The 13,156-nt window shown below is 38.1% G+C and overlaps 1 protein-coding gene across 1 annotated transcript in view; it reads left to right on the forward strand.

Moving 5' to 3' along the window:
- IPMK (inositol polyphosphate multikinase) overlaps nt 1-13,156 on the forward strand; it is a 77,618-nt gene that overhangs the window by 42,315 nt on the left and 22,147 nt on the right. The gene's annotated exons all lie outside the window — the stretch shown is intronic.

Raw genomic sequence — 13,156 nt, forward strand, 5'->3', positions numbered from 1 at the left:
GCTAAAAATAACTTTTGGAATTAGTATGGAATTGAAATCAAACCTGAGAGCAATTAGAAAAGAAGGAACTCAAATAAATAGTAAACTTACTCCTTTCCTCAGTCAATTTGATTTACTTTTATTATTTCATTTAAAATTTCTTCAGTGACATACATAAAAACAAATGATAAATTTTCTAATAATTGAACTCAAGGGCATATACTGGCTACTCATTCCAGATTTACTCATTCACTTTCCATATCCACTGCTGTCCTCTGTCTTCAAGCAGAATTGCCTAAGAATCTAAAAATCCTTAGTTTAATGTACTTCCTAGTCTTCCTTCTGAGAATTATTTTCACAAGAAGCAGTGTGTGCATGATGTTCTTTAGGGTGATTACAAAGCTGAGAGTGTCCATGGATACCTGCTTGGTCCCCAATAATACCGAACAGAAACAGGGCTTAGAGGCTAGGCATCTGGAGTGGAGAGAAAAATGAGTGGCCTAGGGCATTCTTTTCTGAAGTTAACCATTGACAAAAACAGGTCCACGTTGACCTTGGATTCAACTATGTATCTACCCTAGAAAGAACCAAGTACATATTGTTTCTTGTGAAAAAGGATTACCTAATGGAAGAATAGTTTTATAACTAAAGCAAGTAAGTCATTACTTTGTAACTTGGGATGAGTCATGTTTACAATAGTAATAAAATCACTGTTACAGAGTATTTTGTTAAATTAGTAGTCATCGACATGATTTCCTCCTCCTTTAGCTTGCCACCCAATCTGTGTTTTTCGGAATAATCATCCAGTGCAACATTGTGAGCAAATGTGATGCTATTGTTACTATTTTAGAATAAAACAAAAAAGTGCCTTATGGACAAAGGAAATACTTTATTGCATTATAATTAAGGGAAGGGTGAATTTTTGGCAGCACTTCAGGATAGATACTTTGTGTTTAGAAATCAAGGTTAAAAACTAGTCCTATGCTGGTGCCCCGAAGCAGAGAGGAGCACATAAAGGCAAAAAGCTGCTCCCTGCCTTCCTGAAGTGTGCATTCTGATGGGGGACACAATATGCTTAACTGATTCTATATGTAGATGCTAGAGATGATAAGCTTTAATAGCATCAAATTGCACTAGGATTGGTGAGAAGACTTATCTGCAAAAGAGACAGGAGGTAATCCGAAAGGGGGAGATATTACCAGCTTGGGGACTGAGAGTGGGGTATTTATTGCATAAAATGGCCTTTGAGCTGAGTCTTAAAGAAAGCCAAAGGGAAGGGTATTCTAGGAGGCTACCATACTTGGTTTGCAATAGAGTATTTTAGGTAGAATGAGATATAAGGTATAAGGAGACTCCAGCCAGATTGGGAGAGCTTTAAATGCTTTATTTGTTCCCAGGGGCCACTAGAGACTATTGAGGACATGATAATTAGCTTGGCAGCTGAGGAGATGCTTTGGAGTGAGAAGAGGTCAGTAAGGATATTCCCATAATCCATGTGAGAGGTGATGAAAGCCTGTGAAGCTAGAAAGGACAAGATTTGGGAAAGTGGATTGGATTGGATATCATGGAGTGAGTAAGATGAGGAGACAAGGGGGACATTGAGATTGCTAGCCTGGATAACTAAAAGCCTGGTAGTAATCTTGACAGTAAAAGAAAAAGTAGGATGGGCAGAAGGTTTGAGAAAAATGTAATGAATTGTACTTTGGACATTCTGAGTTTGAGTTGCTTGGGGGAATCTTAGGTAGTTGGAGATATGTGTCTAATTTAGTGGCTCACATCAGGAAGGATAAATCTGGGAATTGTCTTTATAGAGATGACAGTTGAACCCTTGGGAACTGAAGAGATGGTGTAGAGAGAGAGAAAGGGTCTAGAAAAGAGCTTGGAGGGACACGGAGTTAGTGGATAGAATGTGGATGGTGATCCACAAAGGACCCTGAGGAGTTGGTGAAAGCCAAGAGATAGCAGTGTCACAAAAAAACTAGAGAGGAAAAGGTGGAAGAGAAGGCTCTGGGGTTCTCCAGCATGGGAAAATAAAGGAGCTTCTGGATCATTGGAGACAGCAAATTGAAGACATGAAGAAGTAGAGCCCTCTTGTGGAGATGGTGTTTTCAGGGAGGAGAGAGGGGAAAAAAGAGAGAATGGAGGGGAGGATAAGGAATTTCTAGGGGAGAAGAAGAGGAGAAAAAGTAGTTCATAATGAGTAGCCTCAGTGGATTTCAGTTTGAGGGTGGAAGGAGCAGGAGGAGGAGGAGTCTGGGCAAATTCAAGAAAGAAAAGATTGGAACGTCCACTGTGGTGGGGTAATTGGCCATCCTGTGAGGGGATAATCAGCACTTGGCAGAGGGGTCTTTCCCTGGCCTTCTACAGATCATTCTGCCCAGCAATGATGTCCTGTGGTCAAGGTGGGTATGGCTCCTCCTAGAGAACGGGGAGATTCTTTGCACCTTTTTATTGTTTTGGATTAGAATTATTTGCCATTTAATTCTTGTTGTGTCAGTATTTCTCCATATATACTTACAGTAGAGTTTTCTTGATCTGCATTTTTATTTCCATGAAGCTTTCAATTATCAGGAACAAGCAAGAAGAAAGTTGTCTGGATTAGTACATGAACAAACATCCTGCAGCACCACTACATACATTTCATTTACAAGACTACAATAGAATTTTAAGAAGTAATTTGTCATCCGGGGCAATGTTTCAACTCGAGAGAAAGAAGTATTAAATAGGAAGGTTGAGTCATTGTGTGAAATAACGTGTGTGTGTGTGTGTGTGTATAGACTTGTGTTGTTCTAGATTTATTTGTGAAAACCTTTATTCATCTTCCCTCTTCAGGTTTTCTTAAAACAGTTTGTTATAAGCTCCTTGGCCTGAATCTCACTTTGCTTGAATCCAGAGGATTCTGGATCATCCTTTATCTGGGTATATGTCAGTTCTCCAAGTAGATGTAGTGCATGTGTGAAGCCATGGATGCTGTCATTCTGTTTAATATCACTTGTTCCTCAAACATTTATTTGTTCTTGGGTATTGGGGGGATAAGGAAGTTTGTCATCAGGTAGACCTGAGTTATGTGAGTGTTCCTAAAGCAGGTGTAGGAGCTAGTTCAGGGTGGAGACTTTGAGGAGTTAGAGCCAGAGCTCTGAATTGGCCATCAAGACATGCTATTGACCTCATCTGTTGGTGAAAAGTTCCTTCAAAAAATCTTTATGGCTGATATAAATGTGGAGCTTGGAAAAAAACTATCCTTCAGAGAAACACATGAAGTTCTACTTCATGAATATCTTTGTAAAAAATGATGTGTAGGGGAAGCGAGGTAGCACAGTGGATAGAGCACCAGCTCTGAAGTCAGGAGGACCTGAGTTCAACTCTGGCCTCAGATACTTCACACTTGCTAGCTGTGTGACCCTGGGTAAGTCACTTAATCCTTATTGCCTCAGCAAGAAAAAAAAAAAGTGTAATGTGATCCTTTATTGAAAATAAGACTTGCTACTTAATAGATATTATGGAATATCTATTATCTTTGGGGAAAAAAAGATTGTTTTCCATGATCATTTTAAATAATCAACTTCTCATCTGAGGGAAGGGAAACAAAGTCCAATTGGACTGTGACCTTTATTAGGTGTACCCTTGATCCATCTTTTTAGATCTTCTCCATCTGTTGACCAACACAGTGCCAAGAATGGATCCCTGGAGCACTCTTCAAGATTTCTCTTCAGTTTGACCTCATCCACTTAATGACTGTCCTTTGGCATCCATCATTTAAACAATTCCAAATCCATCTGTTATCATTATCAGTCACATCTCATTACTTTTAGTTGTCCCCTAAGACATTAATATAGCATGTATCTCCTGAATGTTTTTGATGACTATCTTTTTCAGAGTGTTGAGCTTGTGATGTTTGAGAGGGCCAGTGAATATTCTAAGTGGCAGAATTGAGATTCTTTAAAAACCTTAAAAAAATGTGGACTGACTCAGCTATTTGGATTTAAAAAAAAAAAAAGAACACATTAAATGCAAGGGAGAGACAGCTAAATAGCATGGTTTAGAGGCAGGAAGAAAACCTGATTTCAAATCTTACCTCAGTCAGTTTCCAGCGAGATTGGTCTTAGTCTCAGCTTCCTCCTCTGTATGATAAAATTTACACCACAAGGTTGTTGTGAGAATTGAAATATACTTTATGTAAAGCACATTGCAAACCTTAGAACATATACAGAAGCAGTTATTATCATTATTAACTGACAAGTGTGTATATAATTGGGAATTTTAGCAGAATGTCAATTCATTGTAAGCCATGATGTGAGACGTGATGATAACTAAAAAGTGTGAAACACTGTCCAGGATGAGTGCTTTATAGAGGCCTTCTAGGTTTCCTTTGCCCTGGTGTTTCTTTGTGGAATTGTGAGTGGGGCATTTTCAGAGAATGATGACAAGATGGAGGATGACCTCTGAAGGAGGGTTACCTAAGTGGTCATATAGAAGAACGGTTAGCCTTGGTCCACTTGACCGAGAAGGGCAGAATATAGACAAATGGTAAAGTTTTAGAAGCAGAGTTTGGGTTGGGTTAAGAGGGAAAACTTCCCAGTTTCCCATAAAACCTATGCTTTTCTTTCTAAAGTTTTATTGATGTATTTTATTTTTTATATTACACCCATTTACACATTGCTTATATTTTGTGAGAAGTCTCTTGGAACAAAAGTAAAGCTATTTTAGTGGCAAGGAAGAAAACAATTGGGATTAAATGACTTCCCCAGGCTCACGTAGGTAGAAAAAGTCTGGCAGGTCTTCTGGACTCCAAGGCTAGTGCTTTATCCACTGTACCAACTAGCTGCCCCCAAATGAAACATTTAAGGAAAACTTAATAATACAGCGCCTTCATCCTTCACATCTGTTGTACTCTTCTATTTGTTTTTTTAACGAGCATGTCTTTTCTCTGGCTTTTCTTTCTCCTCTCTCTCCCCATCTTCTCCAACCCCTATCTCTACTGGGGGAGAAAAATAAAAGCATATTTCTTGTAACCTGCCATGCCAAACAAAATTGATTCCTGCAAATCTGTTCAAAAATGGCTGTCTCTTTCTCCACCCCATTCTGACATCTTTCTTGTCTTAGTAATCGATGGCTTATTTCATCTCGTCAAGAGGCCCTCGAACTTGTCTTCAGTTATCAGTTCTTTCAGAGTTGTTTATTTTTATAATGTTATTGTATAAATTGAAATAAAAGGTCACATTATAGACAAATTAGAAAAACATGGAAAAATTACTTATTAGATCTATGTATAAGAGAAATAGAGAAGGATCAAACAAAAAATGGAGATGACATGAGAAAATAGATACTTTTGAGTATATCAAATTTAAGTTTTTATACAAACAAAATGAATAAAGCTAAGAATAAAAGAGAAAAGGTTAAGTGGAGAATGTTCACAGCAAAATTCTCTGACAAAGATCTTCTTTCCAGAATTTAGAATGAATTGATTGAAATTTATAAGAAAAAGTTCCCTAATTGATAAATGACCTAAGATATGAATGGGTAGTTCTCAAGGGAGAAAATGTAGGTGACCTCTGGAATATGAAAAAAAATGTTCCAAGCCACTACATTAGAGAAATGCCAATTAAAGCAATTCTGAGGTTGAGCCTGACATCTCTCATAGTGGCAAAGATGATAACAAAAGGAAAAAGACTAGTGGTGGAGGGATGCTCTAGTGGTGAATCTGTGAATGGGTCTGGAAGGCAATGTAGCATTATGTGTGAAGTAGGGAGAGAGCAGTGACCTAGGGTCAGGAGTAGTGAGTTCAAATCTTGCCTTTTGATCTGGGTGTGTCTGTGTGCCTCAATTACTTCATCTATAAACTGTGGATAATAGTAGTTAGTAGTAGCTACCTCCCAGGATTGTTTTGAGGATCAAATGAAATATTTGTATAGTGCTTGGCACATTGGAGGTGCTCTCTATTTAGTGATTTTTTAGTGATTATTATTTAGTAATTATTATTATTAAAAAATGTGTGCCCTTTGATCCAGCTATACCATGACTAGGCGTGTTTCCCAGAGAGATCAAAGAAAGAGGAGAGAAGATCCTTTGTGTACAAAAAAAACATTGATAGCAGCTCTTTTTGTGGCGGTAGAAAACTGGAAAACAATTACCCCTCAATCAAGGAATGGCTGAAGAAGTTGTAGCCTGCGAGTGACAAGGAATAGCTATTGTATTTGAAAGAAGTGAGGAAAAAGGTGATTTCAGAGATATGGAAAGATTTAGATGAACTGATAGAGTGAAGTGAGCAGAGCCAGAAACACTTATATCAGCAATGCAAAAATAAACTAAAGTTTTCCAAAAGTACAGTGACTAGCCTCAGAGAGGAGTGGATTCTTCATCAGTGGAGATCTTCAAATAGAGGCTTGAAGTATTATAGATGGGATCTCTGTTTCAGTATGAGTTGGACTAAAAGATCCTTGAGAATTCCAAGAAGTTGTACTTATGCTTAGGAAAGTAATCTTTGTATGGCTTACTACTAGAAGAGCAGTATCCTTCTTCACTGCTTGTTTATAAATAGTGCATTAGCTTCTGTGATACAGCAGCTGCCCACATTCACAGCTGGTATTTGCCATGGTTCTTTCTGTTTCCAGTGTCTCCCTCCTCTTTCCTCAGGTTTTCTTTCTCCTAATGGGGGAGCTTTTGCATTGTGGCCACCCCCATAGCCATATGTGGCAGGAACAGTCTAATATCCCATGAACTCCCTGGCCCCTTTGTTTAAACAACTTTCCCATGGTATCTAAGGAAAAATAAAACATCTTCAGGATAAAATGAAGATTCTGATAGCTGCTCTCTGCAGAGTGTATTGAGGCTTGTAAGTGAGCTCATTTTGATCCTCTAGTCAAATACAATTGGAGGGCAGCTAGGGGGCCCATTACATCAGGAATGAGTTCAAATTCGGTCTCAGACAATAACTATGAGACCCTGGACAAGTCACTTCACCCTGTGTGGGTTTTCTCATCTGTAAAATGAGCAGGAGAAGCAGTTCTGAGATTGAGCCTAGCATCCATTACAGTGGCAAAGATTAAAAAAAAAAAGGAAAATGATAAATGGTGGAAGAATTACTCTATTGGTAGATCCTTCCAAGAGAAAGAAATGGGAAACCTCTTGAGTGTCTCTAAAAGAAAATGGAGTCACAGAGAATCAGACATATCTGAAATGACTGAACAATAACAGCCAGGGTTTGTAGGGTCCAAGATTCTGCATTGTCCTGGGGTCATTGTCATTTTGCTGAAGTGCTTTGCCACAGTGGGTCTTGACAGCATAGTTTTAGAGGATGGTCTGTTCCCTGAGACTTGTTCAGACCCGACTTGTCAGACTCCCCTTTTCTGGCTTGTAGCTTCCATCTGACTTTTTGTGTTGAGGCGGCCTTGTGGGGATTGCTTCACAGTGGGTAACCTTGCTAGGACCATCTCTGGGATGCCCCATGGTAACCTCTTAGTTTCTTTCTTGGGGCTAAGAGAGGCTGGTCAGTTTAGTGTAGACAGCATTGGACTGTCAAAGGAGAAACCAAGGGAGCAGCCAGCATTGTCAGGTTAATCAGCTCTGTCTTCCTCTCTGAGATTACCTTCTACCTCTCTGTGAAGGCCATGTAGTTTTCCCCAAAAGAGCATGAGCTCTATCAGGACAGAGATACCCAGTACATAGTAAATGTTTCATGAATGCTTGTGGACTGATTGACTCCTTTATAGCCACCATCTTGCCCCTTCAATAATATGTAGATTTCTATAGAACAGTAGGACTTCTTTTTCCAAGTTTCATAAATCATGGCCTCTTCAAATGCTTTCCAATTTACTGTATCTATTAGTTGATCTTGCTTTGTGCCCAGATATCCTCTGAGCTTTCTAATATGTACAATGAATCACTATGGAAAGAAGTGGGTAGTGATTGTAGCCTCCTGGGCAAAAGACATCAAGTATTGTCTCATTGGTTGAAGGATACTCCTTCAGTTGTATTTCAGTTGGATGGGACTCTTCATGAGTTCATTTGGAGTTTTCTTGGCAGACATTGGAGTGGTTTGCCATTTCTTTCTCCTGCTCATTTACAGATGAGGAAACTGAGGCAAACAGAGTGAAGTGATTGTCCAGAGCCACCCAGCTAGTGAGGGTCTAAGGCAGGGGTCCTCCAACTTTTTAAATAGGGGGCCAGTTCACTGTCCTTCAGACTGTTGGAGGGCTGGACTATAGTAAAAACAAAAAACTCTGTTTTGTGGGCCTTTAAATAAAGAAACTTCTTAGCCCTGGGTGAGAGGGATAAATGTCCTCAGCTGCTGCATCTGGCCTGGGCCGTAGTTTGAGGACCCCTGGAAGATTTCATTTGAACTCCAGGCCTAGCTCTCTAGCCACTGTGCAAACTAAAGCTTCCTTACTAAAAGATAGAAAAGATGTCATTGACACCTTTTGGAGAGTGTTGCCTTTTGGACTAGCCTGATAATTGTAACTTAAATGATTTGAATTTATGCAGATCTTTTTGTGTGATGCTTAGTTTTGGAGGCAGGATATGATTATGAATGCGTTTAAATGCAACTTATAAGCATTTAAACTTAATTCTGCCATAATACTCCCTTTAAAACAACCGGACAAATGTGCATTTCAAAATATTAGCATTATACTGTGTTCAATTGAGCAGGAGTATGAGGGCATTTTTTAAAAAAGAGAAAAGGAAAAAAAAAAAAGAAAAGAGAATGGGGATGAGGCTCTGAGTCCTAATAACAGAGAGCTTTGTTGGGGTCCTATGGCTTGCCTCTCTAGAAAAGATGTAGTTCATGGCCCTGCTGTAATATTTTAAGTCTTCGGGACCAAACACAAGTCACTTCATTTTTCTGACCTTCTGTTTCATCATTTGTAAAGTGGGGATAAAGCTTGCACTCCTGCCTTTCCAGTCCCTGAATGTCACAACTTTTCCTATTGGCCCATCATCTCCTAGTTGGCAAAGGTGTATAAGAAGTTCATTGGCTCTTACTCTTGGCATACGTGCCATGTTGGACATCCATCAGGCTTTTTGAACTCTGTCCAAAAGGCGACTTATTTTCTCTCTCTGCCAAATATCCTAATTTCTGTTGAAGGCACAGTCTTCTGGGCACAGAAGTTTGCTACCTTTAACTCCTCATTCTTGTTCACCCCACTTAGTTCCTTAATTGCCAAATGCTGTTGTTTCTGCCTCTTTGACATTCCTCCTGTTTGATTCCTCCATGGCTACCATCTTGGGATTTCTCATCTGTATTATTATTACAGACTTCTTATTGATCTCCTGCCCTAAAATCTCCAGTCTGAGCCCAAGACTCACAACTGAAGTACCTCTGTTCTGACTGGTACCTTCTCTGGACATGCTCTTAGCTGCTTCTTGCCTTGAAGCAATCCATACAGTTAGATAAACTCCTCTTTGGTTTGAAAGGCATCTGTACTGGGTCTCACTCTTACCTTTTGAATTCTTCTGTTTCTAATAAACTAGGCCGCCTGCTGTTCCTCACACCTGCCCTTCCATATGTCATCTCTGTGCCTCTAACACCCTTCCATTGAGAGTTCTTTGTTTCCTCCAAAAGTCTGCTCCAGAAGCACATTGTGCAAGAAGCTTTCCGGACCTTCCCACCTCAGTCCCCGAATGCCTCTAGAGCAGGGTCCTCTTTTGTGATTGTATCTCTAGCACCTAATAAAAGTGTCCTGGATCCAGCAGTTGCCAGTTGTGCTCTTAACCAGATTGGTTACTTCTGAACTGTAGTGAAATCTCTTAGAGGTGATTGTTAAGAAGAAGAAAAGGAAAATAACCAATTAGGAGGCAGAACAGAAAGCTCAGAACTGTCATTAGGATCCAGACCAGACATTAAGTTTGAAACTGCCAAGACCAGAGCCTGACTACAATAAAACTGCCCGTTCAAGCTGAGCTCAGGCAGGAAGCTATTTATAGGTGCTGCTTTCAGCTTAAAAACCGTGACTTGTTTTCTTTAGCTTGATGATGCCCTAATTATTTCCATGGTTATTTCTTATCATTAAAATCAACAAGTCGATTACCTTAATCAGAGTAACTTTATGCCAGTTCCCAATCTGGGAGCCGCTGACAAGGCTTGTGTGTCAGGGCCTTTTAGTGGAAGAGACCCCAGTGCCCATCATAAGACTCTGGTCTGGTCTCATGACCAGGAGGTGAAGCTGCCCCTGAGTGCCAGTGCTAATGGACCACAAATGGGACATGGGCCTGTTCTTAGTGCAGAATGGCTAACAAGTTTTTGGAGATTTGATCTCAAGACCTGAAAGTAGTTGCATAAGCCACACCAAGTTTCTTTAATACTCCATGAGGACAACAAGACCTTTTTTCTAAAAATTTTTCTTCTCTTCCTTTCCTTTGCCCCTTCCATTTCCCCCTTCTCTGCTTTGTTCTCTCTTCCTCCTCTATCCTTTCTCTTTCCTTTGCTTTTTCCTATTATTTTTTCTTGCATCTCTAGCACTGTTCCTCTCACAGCTGTCTCTCCCAAGTAAAAGCACTCCCTTTTAACAAATAAGTTTACAATGATGAGACCTCTTAAGACTTATAAGAGTTTTCTTTTCTTTTTTATTGTAATGAAATAGAAAAATATCCATATTCACTGACAGTTCTCAAACTGAGTAGAACATAAAAACAATGAATGGAAATTGGTATTCTTTATGTAGAGCTTGTTTTAAATATATATTAAATTGAATCTGTTCCAAAACTGCTCAACTTATCTGTGTTTCTGTCTGAATTCTTCCTACTCTTTTCTGTTTTTCTTTAATGTATTCACACATTTTTTGGGAATCATCATTGCCTTCCTGTTCCCCCTATAATTCTTCAAAAAAAAAAAAAAAGATAAAATTCTTCCCCTGTAACAAATACGAAAACCAATTGATTGTATCTGAAAATGTATGTTCCATTCTTTACCACGCTAGCACATCCATTATTTCTTTGCCAAGAGGTAGGGATTTATCATGGGGTTTATGAAATTATGAGTGATCATTGTATTGATCATAATTCTTAAATCTTCCACAGCTGTTTTCTTTTATGAGATTATCCTTATACACTGAGTTTATAGTGTATTCCCAGGTTTTTCTGAATAAATCTCTTTTGTCATTTCTGATAGTGTGCAATGATGTTTGGTTATGTCCCTAATTACAGTTTGTTCAGTCATTTCCTGGTTGGTAGGCACATTATTTGTTTTTAATTCTTTGCTACTAGACAATGTTCTGCTACAAATATTTCTTGTACAGCTACATCTTTCCCCTTTTTTGTTGATCTTTTTGAAGTAGTATTCCTAGGTCTAATGGCAAGCGTAGTTGAGTGACTTTTTGATATAGTTCAAAATTGTTTTTTAGAATGATTGAACCAATTTATAACTCCACCAACAGTGTTAGTGTGCTTGTCCTTTCACATCCCTTCCAGGAATTGTCATTTTTCTTTTTGCATCCAGATTCTCAGAGTTGTTTTTATTTGTATTTTTCTTACTACTGATGATTTGCAACATGTTTTAGTTGAGGTCTTGAAAGCTTATATCCAGGAATTTGTTAAGAGGTTGTAAGTCACAGAAAGAGCTTGAAGCGATTAATAAATTGAGAGGCTGGGAAGGCAGCTATGGTGATATGGAAGAAATGGTAAGGTTAAAAGGGCTCCTGATTTGAGATCTTGAGCAGTAATCCTGAGGCTTTTTCCTTGCCTAAAAACAGGGAATTAAAGCTAGATGATCACTGAGGTCTTTTCTAAATTTTCTTAAAGCTGTGACTTTTAAACACAATCCTCATCATCAAAAATGATGAAATTAAAAATAAACCTTTAGACAAAGATAAATACTTGATTGATTTTTCACAGGTTAATAATAGTCTTTGGAAAGAAGGTGATTAAGCTGGACCTTTTCCCCTCCTGGAAAGACTTTTTCACATGAAAGATACATATATCCTCATACATAACACACATCCACCTCTCCCTGCTCCTCATATAAACTGTTTTAAAGCTTTATAATTTAAAAATCTTAGAATTTGTAATACCAATTGCTTAGCAGCCCTACCTTAGGGATGTATTTGATCTTTGATTTCTCTCACAGATTGTCTTTTGTCATATCAATGCAAATGATTTACTTACCTTTGGCTTTTGGGAGGAGACCAAGAACAGCAGATCATAATAGTAGCCTTTTATTTGATTTTGCATATCCTACATTTTATTCTGTTTAGATTATAAATTTATAGGAACATAAACTCTCAGGGAACATAAACTCTCAGAACTGGAACTGCCCCCTAAGGTGATCTGGTTTAATCTATGAGATGAATTTAAAGATCTCTACCTGTTTGCTCTTGGACAATTCTGACCATTGTAAAGTTTTTTTTTTTTTTTTTTAATATTGGACCAAAATCTGCCTCTGCAGTTTCCATCTTCAGTTTTGCTTTCTGTAGCCAAGAAAAACAAATCTAATCTTTCTTCTGAATGACCATCTTTCAGATTTTAGGGGGCAAATATTTTTTCTTTTCCTCCTACCAAAAACCCAAACCAAAACACAAAACAACCAACCAAATCTTAGCCTTGATTAAAGTTACTAATGTTGAACAGAAGAAAGATCTGACTTGAAGGATGGGTATTGGTTAGATTATGATTATTTTTGAGATGAACTTTGACACTGATAACATTTATCAGCCTTCATTGGTTCCATTTATTTAAGATTTTTAATTATATTGTCATTTATTTCAGTTATATTGTCATTTAGTCATTTCTTCATCTTCCCAGCAAAGATTACTTGAAAAATTTTTTGTTTTGTTTTGTTTATTTTTTCCCCAAATTCTTGTCTAAAATCCAAGTATTTTCTATCTATGGTATTCTATGGATTTGTTGGTCTTGTTACCCTGTCAGAAAAAAAAAAAAAAACAAAAAAAACAAATAGGGTTTATCTGATTTGAGTTCTTCTTAATGAACCATTGTTGGTTCATATTGATAACTACTTTTTTTTCTGAGGGGTTCCAAATGATTTTTTAGTATTATAATTAGAATTTTTTTTTTTGGGGGGGAGAAATTAAAGTTAATATCACTGGCCAAAAAAAAAAAAAAAAGGAATAAGGTAGAAGCCTTCTTTTAAAATCATTGTTATGAACTAGAAAAATGGAAATTAATCAACAAACATGTCCATTGCCATATGCAAAAGTGAGAAGACTTCCTGTGAAACTTTGAATCTATT

The sequence above is a fragment of the Antechinus flavipes genome, chromosome 2 (assembly GCF_016432865.1).
Source record: "Antechinus flavipes isolate AdamAnt ecotype Samford, QLD, Australia chromosome 2, AdamAnt_v2, whole genome shotgun sequence".
NCBI classification, from domain to species: domain Eukaryota; kingdom Metazoa; phylum Chordata; class Mammalia; order Dasyuromorphia; family Dasyuridae; genus Antechinus; species Antechinus flavipes.